The following is an 8,078-nucleotide window of genomic DNA, read 5'->3' as shown; positions in this document are numbered from 1 at the left end:
ATTTGGGTTTCTACATTTTTTCTTGGCCGCTCTTCCGAAGCCACCTTTGGCTATTTTGATGGTTGAGGCGTGTTCAGTACCGGAGTAGTAATATCACCTGGAAAGGTTGCGTTTTGGTTGCGTATGCAGAAGTTTGACGTTTAGCTGGGCCTCATTCACAATAGCCCTTTTTTTAATTTATAACACTATTAATCAGGTCGCATATAGCTATACGCTTTGTTTTGTTTTCTACGTAGATCGCTAAATTTGCTTGTGTTCTTGTGCAGGTCAGACGAAAATGACTACCTATTGCGCTTATTTGGCTCTAACATCCCCAATAATATTTCTGCAAACAGCGTCAATTTCTAGCCATTTTTTTGGCGAAGGTTAACTTCGATCCTTATGCCAATATTTGAACTCTCTTTCCATCACTTTTCATATATCGGACTCGCTTTTTACCGTTAGAAAAACGATGCTATCCCCTCACAATAACTTTGTGATGATGGTAGTTCTCTTGCAATTTTTTTATTCAGCTCGCAAAGTTTTCTAGCTTAACAGTTTTAGATCACGACCTTTAACCAACTTCTGTCTTTTTTTGTCGAGGGCCAAAACATACATGGTCTGTACGTCACGCGGATCACATCCCTAGATTATGTTTTTATGAAATGATTATAATTTGGCATACTACTAATTCTAACATTCATCTTTCAATTGTTGTTTAACTGTGGTAATTTAAGCGTGGTAAAACTTGGAAGCGCTGTTAGTTTTACCTTTTCCAAACTGGATAAAAAGCAAAGGGAATTAGAATGGTGGTGAACGAAGACAAAACGAAGTACCTCCTGACATCAAACAAACAGTCGGCGCACTCGCGTATCGGCACCCACGTCACTGTTGAGAGTTATGATTTTGAGGTTTTAAAAGACTTGTTTTATTTACGAACCAACAAAAAATCTCTTTTGCCAGCACGTGCTACTTTGGACTAAGTAGGCACATGAGTAGTAAAGTCCTCTCTCGACGAACAAAACTAACACTTTACAAGGCTCTCATTACGCCCGTCCTAACGTATGGCGCAGAAGCGTGGACGATGACAATATCCAATGAGGCGCCCGTTGGAGTGTTTGAGAGAAAGATCCTGCGAAAGAGTTTTGGACCTTTTGACGAGGTGTATCGTAGGGCAAGCTGTATGAGGTTTACGATGACATAGGTATAGCGCAGCAAATAATAGCGTCCGAATGCATGCCCTGAAAGTATTCGATGCGATACCACTTGGTGGTAACAGAGGAAGAGGATTTTTTCGGGCCAAGCGAATGAGTTTGGTTTTTGTTCCCGGCAGAGAGTGTGCGTTGTTCAGCTGATTTTTGTTTATCTGCGTACACAAGTCTGTCATAGTTGCACGATAACTTTAATTCCTACAAAAAATATAATTAATCGTTTGATTTCCTTATATCGTCATATAATGGCGAGTTGTTTTTGTTTTTGTTTTTTTTTTTTTGCGAGGAAAGAAAACACATATGTTCATAACTATATAAGTACATAGTCGAATATGAGCCGATTCTATGTTTGTTAAAGATTAAAGAAACCGCATAGTTTATTGTTGAGGCATCCAAATCCAATTGAGTATGATGAAAATGTTTTTTATCCACAAAAAAAAATATAATATGAATAAATAAATAAAAGCGAATTGTTAGATATTTTCAACTGGTACTGTATTGTACCAATTAAATGCGCAATAGAACTGTGTACTTTAAAAGTTTCTAGAACTACTAATTAAAAAGTTTAAAAGATTTATGATTTTTTTTAATTTGTTTGAATTTTGTACAAGTTTTTTTAAATCGACTTAGTTTTTCCTCTTTTTCCGTTTTTAATTTTCGAAGTTAATAGAAAAAAAATATTTGTATGCAAATTTACAAAAATACATTTGTCAAATGACATTATAATGTGTCAAAGCTGGTTCTTACCACGACATTGTACTAAATTGATTATGGTAGTAAAGAAAATAAACCCAGTTTCAAATAGTTAGTCCCAGTTTAATTAATCCTGGGTTTAACGAGGGACTATGATTATACACCTATAAGTTTAACTGCAAAGCATAGTTAAACTATTGCTGAAAAACAGACCCTAATAAAGTGTGCTCGAGCATTCATACGTGCATACATTCGCTGACTTAGTTCTGAATAAGTAACGCGTCATGTGTTTCATTTTATTTACTTATATTATATGAAGATGTGCTTTATAATTGTTTGTTTTATCGTCCAAAAGCGTCAAATTGATTCATTGTTATAAACTCGATTTTTCTACCAAGTGCGTTACTAATTTTTTGAAGTGAATAAAGCTCTATCAAATAATTACATGAATACAGTCGGATTATAATTTTTTCAAGTTAAGGGGGCGCACTACAGTTGGAAGTAAAAAAAAAAATGTGTAAGCTTTGTAGAAAATAAAAAAAAATTCAACAAATTTTCAGCAAAATTTTAAATTTTTTAATGAGTTTTTAGAAAATTTTTTATAAATTTTTGACAATTTATTATCGCGGCGGTATTATGTATATATAATAATATAAAAAAAAGCATTCGTTTTATGGAAGATAATGCTTAACACTATCAACGAAAAAAAAAATTAAAAATCAACACGAATTTTGAGACACTTTAGACTGGCACAATTTTATACCAAAAGGGAATGAAAGTTTGAAATTTTAATAAACACTTGTTTAATTTTTTAAAGTTTTTTACAAAAGTTTGTAACATTGAGTTATATGTTTTTTGTAATCACATAAACTACATTTTGTTTGTACAACAAAACATAAATAAATGTCGCGCTATTATTATAGTGAGCACAGGTGTATGTGGTTTTCTAATTGGCAGGAAACAAAATTTTAATTTTTAGGCAAAACTGCAAAGAGCCAAAATTATCATTCCACAGCTAGAGTTTACTACAAATTTTACATATTTTCACAGTTTTGATAATCTATACTATAAAGGTGAATGTCTGTACGTTGTCCGCGCATCACTACGAAACGACCACACCAAATGACGTAAAATTTTTTATACATTCATATTTTCACCCTATAGCATGTTTTTATGATGGAACTCCCTTCCCACAGCCCCCAGGCCGCACCACCACTCTCATTCGTCACTAATAATCGAATATTTGCTTAAACGTGATATAAAAAATCTTAGTTTTTCCTATTTCCCACTATTTATAGCACACTCTAGACTTCATAATCCGCATAAGCTGTTCAACTATGACCCAAATGCAAAGTTCAAAAACGATTTGAGATAGAAAATTAATAAAAATAATTTTGCTTGATATTTTTCTGATTGGTTGTTTTGATTTTATTCAACGAGGCATAGCAACGGATGCCGGGTATTGTAATATTATGGTTATTAATAAAAAATTATTTTCTATGAAATTATTCTTTGTAATTCTTTTATATACATATTCTAAATCCCTCAAAACTACTCCTACGCGAGCGAGGCCGCGGGTAAAAGCTAGTATACCTATAATATAATATACAATATTAAAAAATAAAGAACCCTAGCATTAAATACATTTTGCCTCAATCTTACTTCTAACTAAAATACATCAAGAATTTGAAATTTTAGAGAAATGCTGTAGGACATTGTGGAAATTTCTGAATGAGTTCAATGGAACCTCTTCGTAGTTATGGTTGTAGAACACTTCGTCTGCAATGTTCTGATCGGAAACCCAATAGGAAATAAGTTATGTAGGTCGCACTCTAGTGGTAGCTAGTGAGACGTTGCTCTTGTTAAGCGTGTTTCGGTTTCACTGTAGTGTAAATATTAAAGCGGATGAATTGGCTATAAATGTAGTCCTGTAATTGGCTAAAAGTGCAGTTAATTATTTTTGTGAGAAATTTACACAGCGTACGTTGTTTTTACAAAATGAGTTGGGCAGATGACAAACGATTTCACCGAAGAGCTTTAAGCCCCTACAACTGAACTGCAACGGACTAAAATCGAGTAAGATTGACGAGATAATCGACTTTATGAGCCGACATGGAATCTTAATAGCTGCGGTTAAAAAGACAAAACTGCGTGCTACTTCCTCCCTAATTAGCATAGAGGGTTACAACGTGCACCGAAAAAAGCACGACTGAGGCAATGGTGGTGAGCTAGTTTCATAGTCCACCACACTGTGCAGTATCGATGTAGGCACTGACCGCACGGACAGCAATTTCGAGTCTCAAGGAACGGCTGGCCGGTAAGGCGATGCCAATGTCACCTACTGCCCGGCTGGATATTACATTGAATTGGTGCGCTCATATGGTGTAAACCGATTGGTTGTAGTTGACTTTAATGCGCACCAAGATCTTTGGCATGTAGAGGACAGCTTTTAGCAGACCAAATAGACGGTTCGACATTCTGCGCAGTGAACGACTCCCCATCAAGATAGAGGGCAACTGAAGCAGCTCGTCTGACCTTTCAATAGCTAGCGCTGGTCAGATAAATAGTAAAATCTGGTGATCTATATTATCTCTGCCATCAGACTATTTGCCCATTATTGTCTCGATTGAGAGACCTGCCGACTTTGTTGCAAAAATCACCAGACCTATGCTTATTAGGTCGATTTCGCGGAATTCACTAAGGACACCTTCACCCTACACCCTTCTTCCCATCCCCAACGATATGCGCGTGGGCAAATGCGCTGGAAGGATTCGGGACATACGCTCCAATTTTCCAGCAAAAGCAAATGTTTTAGCAAACGAGCGTGACCATCTACCCCAGGTCGATCACGGATATCCCCGAATAAGGGATCTCGTTTCTGAGATTCGGCAACTGGCCTCCTAGCATAAGCGGACCAAATGAGAGCAGCACTTGAAGACCTACAATTTCACCACTGGTGTGGGTCGCCTCTGGTCCACCGTAAGGTGTCTATCGAATCCGACGAAGCCCGACAAAGTTGCAATCGCCTTTAGATGGGCAAGCCTTTTTAGTCATACATTAATTTTTCATCGTCGTGCCACAGACGGCTACACAAACTGTCGAACACCCGTGCGCCACTTCTTTCTCCAGTGATGAGGTGAAGGAAGCCATCAGGAAATTAAAGGCCTTGGCGGACTAAACGAGCTGATGCTGAAAAACCTAAATCCTGTAGGAGTAGGATATCCCACAAAGGTAATCCATTTGTCTATGGCCACTCTCATAAATCCTGACAAGTGGAAAGCAGGGAAAGTGGTTCCAGTATTGAAAACTGGAAAACCCGCCAACCAAGGGGAATTATATTGCCCGATAACTCATCTTTCCCCAATAGTGAAGACACTTGAGGCCCTCCTTCTCCCATTCGGAAACATCTCACCCCAGCCACGCACCAGCATGGATTCCGAAGAGTGCACAGTACCACCCATAGCCCACAGATAAATCTGGACTGCCCTAGTAGTGTTGGACATGAAGAAGGCTTTCGACACAGTCAGCCAATCAACGCTACTATATGATATTCTGCAGTCGACCCTCCCGCCGGGACTGAAGAGCTGGTCCGCTAACTATCTGAGTGGTCGGCATTCGTCAGACATTTTTCGAGACCAAAGCTCAAAACAGAGAAGAATAAAGCAAGGTGTTCCGCAGGGTGGTGTTCTTTCACCCTGGCAACAACTTATACATCTCGAAGCTCCCCCAACCACCATAGGGAGTCTCCCTGGTTTCCTATACTGAAGATTGATGGATAATAGCGCCGGGCAACGATATTCATAATTTATATTCCAAAGTGAACGATTATCTCGCCTACAGACGCGTACCACCTTCTCAAACTCCCGACCTCCAAATACCGTTATCGGAAGCCAAACCCCTAATTATCGAGAAACCACATTCTCAATATACGTCCAGGATGTGAAGGCACACCGCACGATAGCTATTCACCTATTGACATACTTTCTCTAACATACTCACCTAACACGCCTTTCCCTCTGGACATAACCTGTCGAATAAGCGTTTTTCCTGAGACGATGACGAATGGGGACTACACCGCACTGGCAGGGTGTAGTAAACTGCTTCAACAAAAAAACTATAAATAAAGAAACTGTATATAAAAAACTATACATTTTACTAAATATATTGTGTAGAATATAAGGTCGCTGTGTGATATATAAGATCCACTTATCTCCAAGAAGGTGAGGCATATTATTACGTTTGAAACTATTAAAAGTTGATAATAAGTCATTCATATTATATTGTAGGTGAAGTTTCGCGAACCGACTGGCAAGAATAGCGAACGAGATGCCAAAACAAAAACATGAGCATACTTTCTAGGTCTACCGTTAGATGAGTTAGACGAAGACAACATGTGACTACATCGCACAGACAGGGTTCAGTGAGCTGCTACAGCAGAATTCGTCAGAAAATACGAGCAGCCAGATCTAGACATTACGATAGTTATTAAGCATATGTATATATAGGTATAATCAGAGGTGCAGGTGCATTGGGTATTCAGTTAGAAATTGAATTTGTAAGCAAATAAACGAAAATCAATAGAGTGATTCCGTCTTAAAATGAACGTGTACATGTAAAGTAAAGTGTTGGAAACAAAGTAAAGGAAGTGTGTTGCTATTAATTTGTGACTTTAATTTGACAATTTAGTAATCGAACTCACAGGATATATTGTAAGAGATTTATTTGAATTTTAACGTAAGAAAGGAGTCAGAAGAGGGAGCGTTGAATAAAGTCCCAAGAACAGGGCCATGAAAAGGGCAAAACTCACGGCTCAGCAGGTTAAGAAAGAGTTGGGACAGTGTGGCCAGTTCATTACTGGGAACAAGCCTTGTCACATCGGTCTCCTTGCCGCGGGGATGAGGCTTAAGTGGTGATTTAACTCCATGTTATGGAGATTAACTTACCACGAATTAAGAGGGCAGCTTCATATAGGAATTGGGTACCCATCCATTTGCGGAACGGCGGAATTGGTGGTCACCCAAGTACCATGTGGAGAGTACTGTACCGACAACCTGGCAGGAGGTATAAAACGCATTTCTTTCCTGCAATGTGGATGTTAACGATGGGTGTTTCTGCACGAGGTAACCCACTTTCGGGAAATCCTCCCGTCGAAATCGACGACTCGGGCATCGGGCTCTATGACCGGACCTGACACCCAGGGTTCCAAAGGAAGCGAACTACTAGTGGTGAAACATGGCGCATTGGCTATGCCAACGGAGAGCCGAGTGAATGTGAGCGATACACCGTCGTCGAAACGATCCGAAGCAACTGAACAAGTTGTGGAGGATGTGGAGATGGCGGACAATCTCTCAGTAGACTCAGATGGCTCTCTGGTACCGACAACGGTCAAACCTGGTGCGAATCAGGTAAGTACCGGTAAAAAGACTGAAGTTATTGGAGATTCGAAAGCAGGTGTTGGTCTATCCCGAAGGCAGATCAAACGAAGAAAACAGAAGGCAAAGAAAGCCGAAGCTTTAGCTAAGGTAAGTACTCAAGCTCCGTCAACTTCGACACCTGGATTTCTCTGCAACGTTGCACTCTTCCGGAAACGAAACGGGGTCTGTGCCAACGAACGGGAAGAGGAGAAAGGCAAGGAAGAGGAAAGCCGAGAGACTGAGTTCGGGGAATTCATTCCCATGGCAGCCGGTTCTACGTTACCGGAATGACTCGGGTTTTCCCGACCAAGGGCTGTCGCCCCGGTAAACTAGCCCAGTCTAGGGAACAGCATATCACCACACCCCTTACCTCACAGAAGCCACTCCTTGCAGCAACCTTGCTCCAAATGCTTCTCCTCAGGGCTGGAAGTATTCTTTTGCTGTGTCTGCCATAAACGGCTCCACCCGAACTCCACCTCGGTTAGGTGCAATAAGTGCAACGGGTGGAGCCACCTTAAGACCTGTTCAGGGCTTAAGACCAATAGGGAGTGGTCCACACGGTATGTGGCCACGTGTTGCTCCCGCCAGCAGGCGTCTGATGCCTCCACGGCTAGTACTCCCCCTGATAGGCCGGCACCAACAACCGCCACCGCAACCCACACCTCCACGGTAAGGAGCTTATCGGAGCAACACAACTCCTTCGACTTAGCCCATCCCCTTCCCTCCTACTCCAACCCCAGTGCGGGGACAAACCAGCAGCCCTTAGTCCCCCGCACAGTCT

The sequence above is a fragment of the Anastrepha obliqua genome, unplaced genomic scaffold (assembly GCF_027943255.1).
Source record: "Anastrepha obliqua isolate idAnaObli1 unplaced genomic scaffold, idAnaObli1_1.0 ptg000009l, whole genome shotgun sequence".
Lineage (NCBI taxonomy): Eukaryota > Metazoa > Arthropoda > Insecta > Diptera > Tephritidae > Anastrepha > Anastrepha obliqua.
This window is presented reverse-complemented; position numbering follows the sequence as displayed.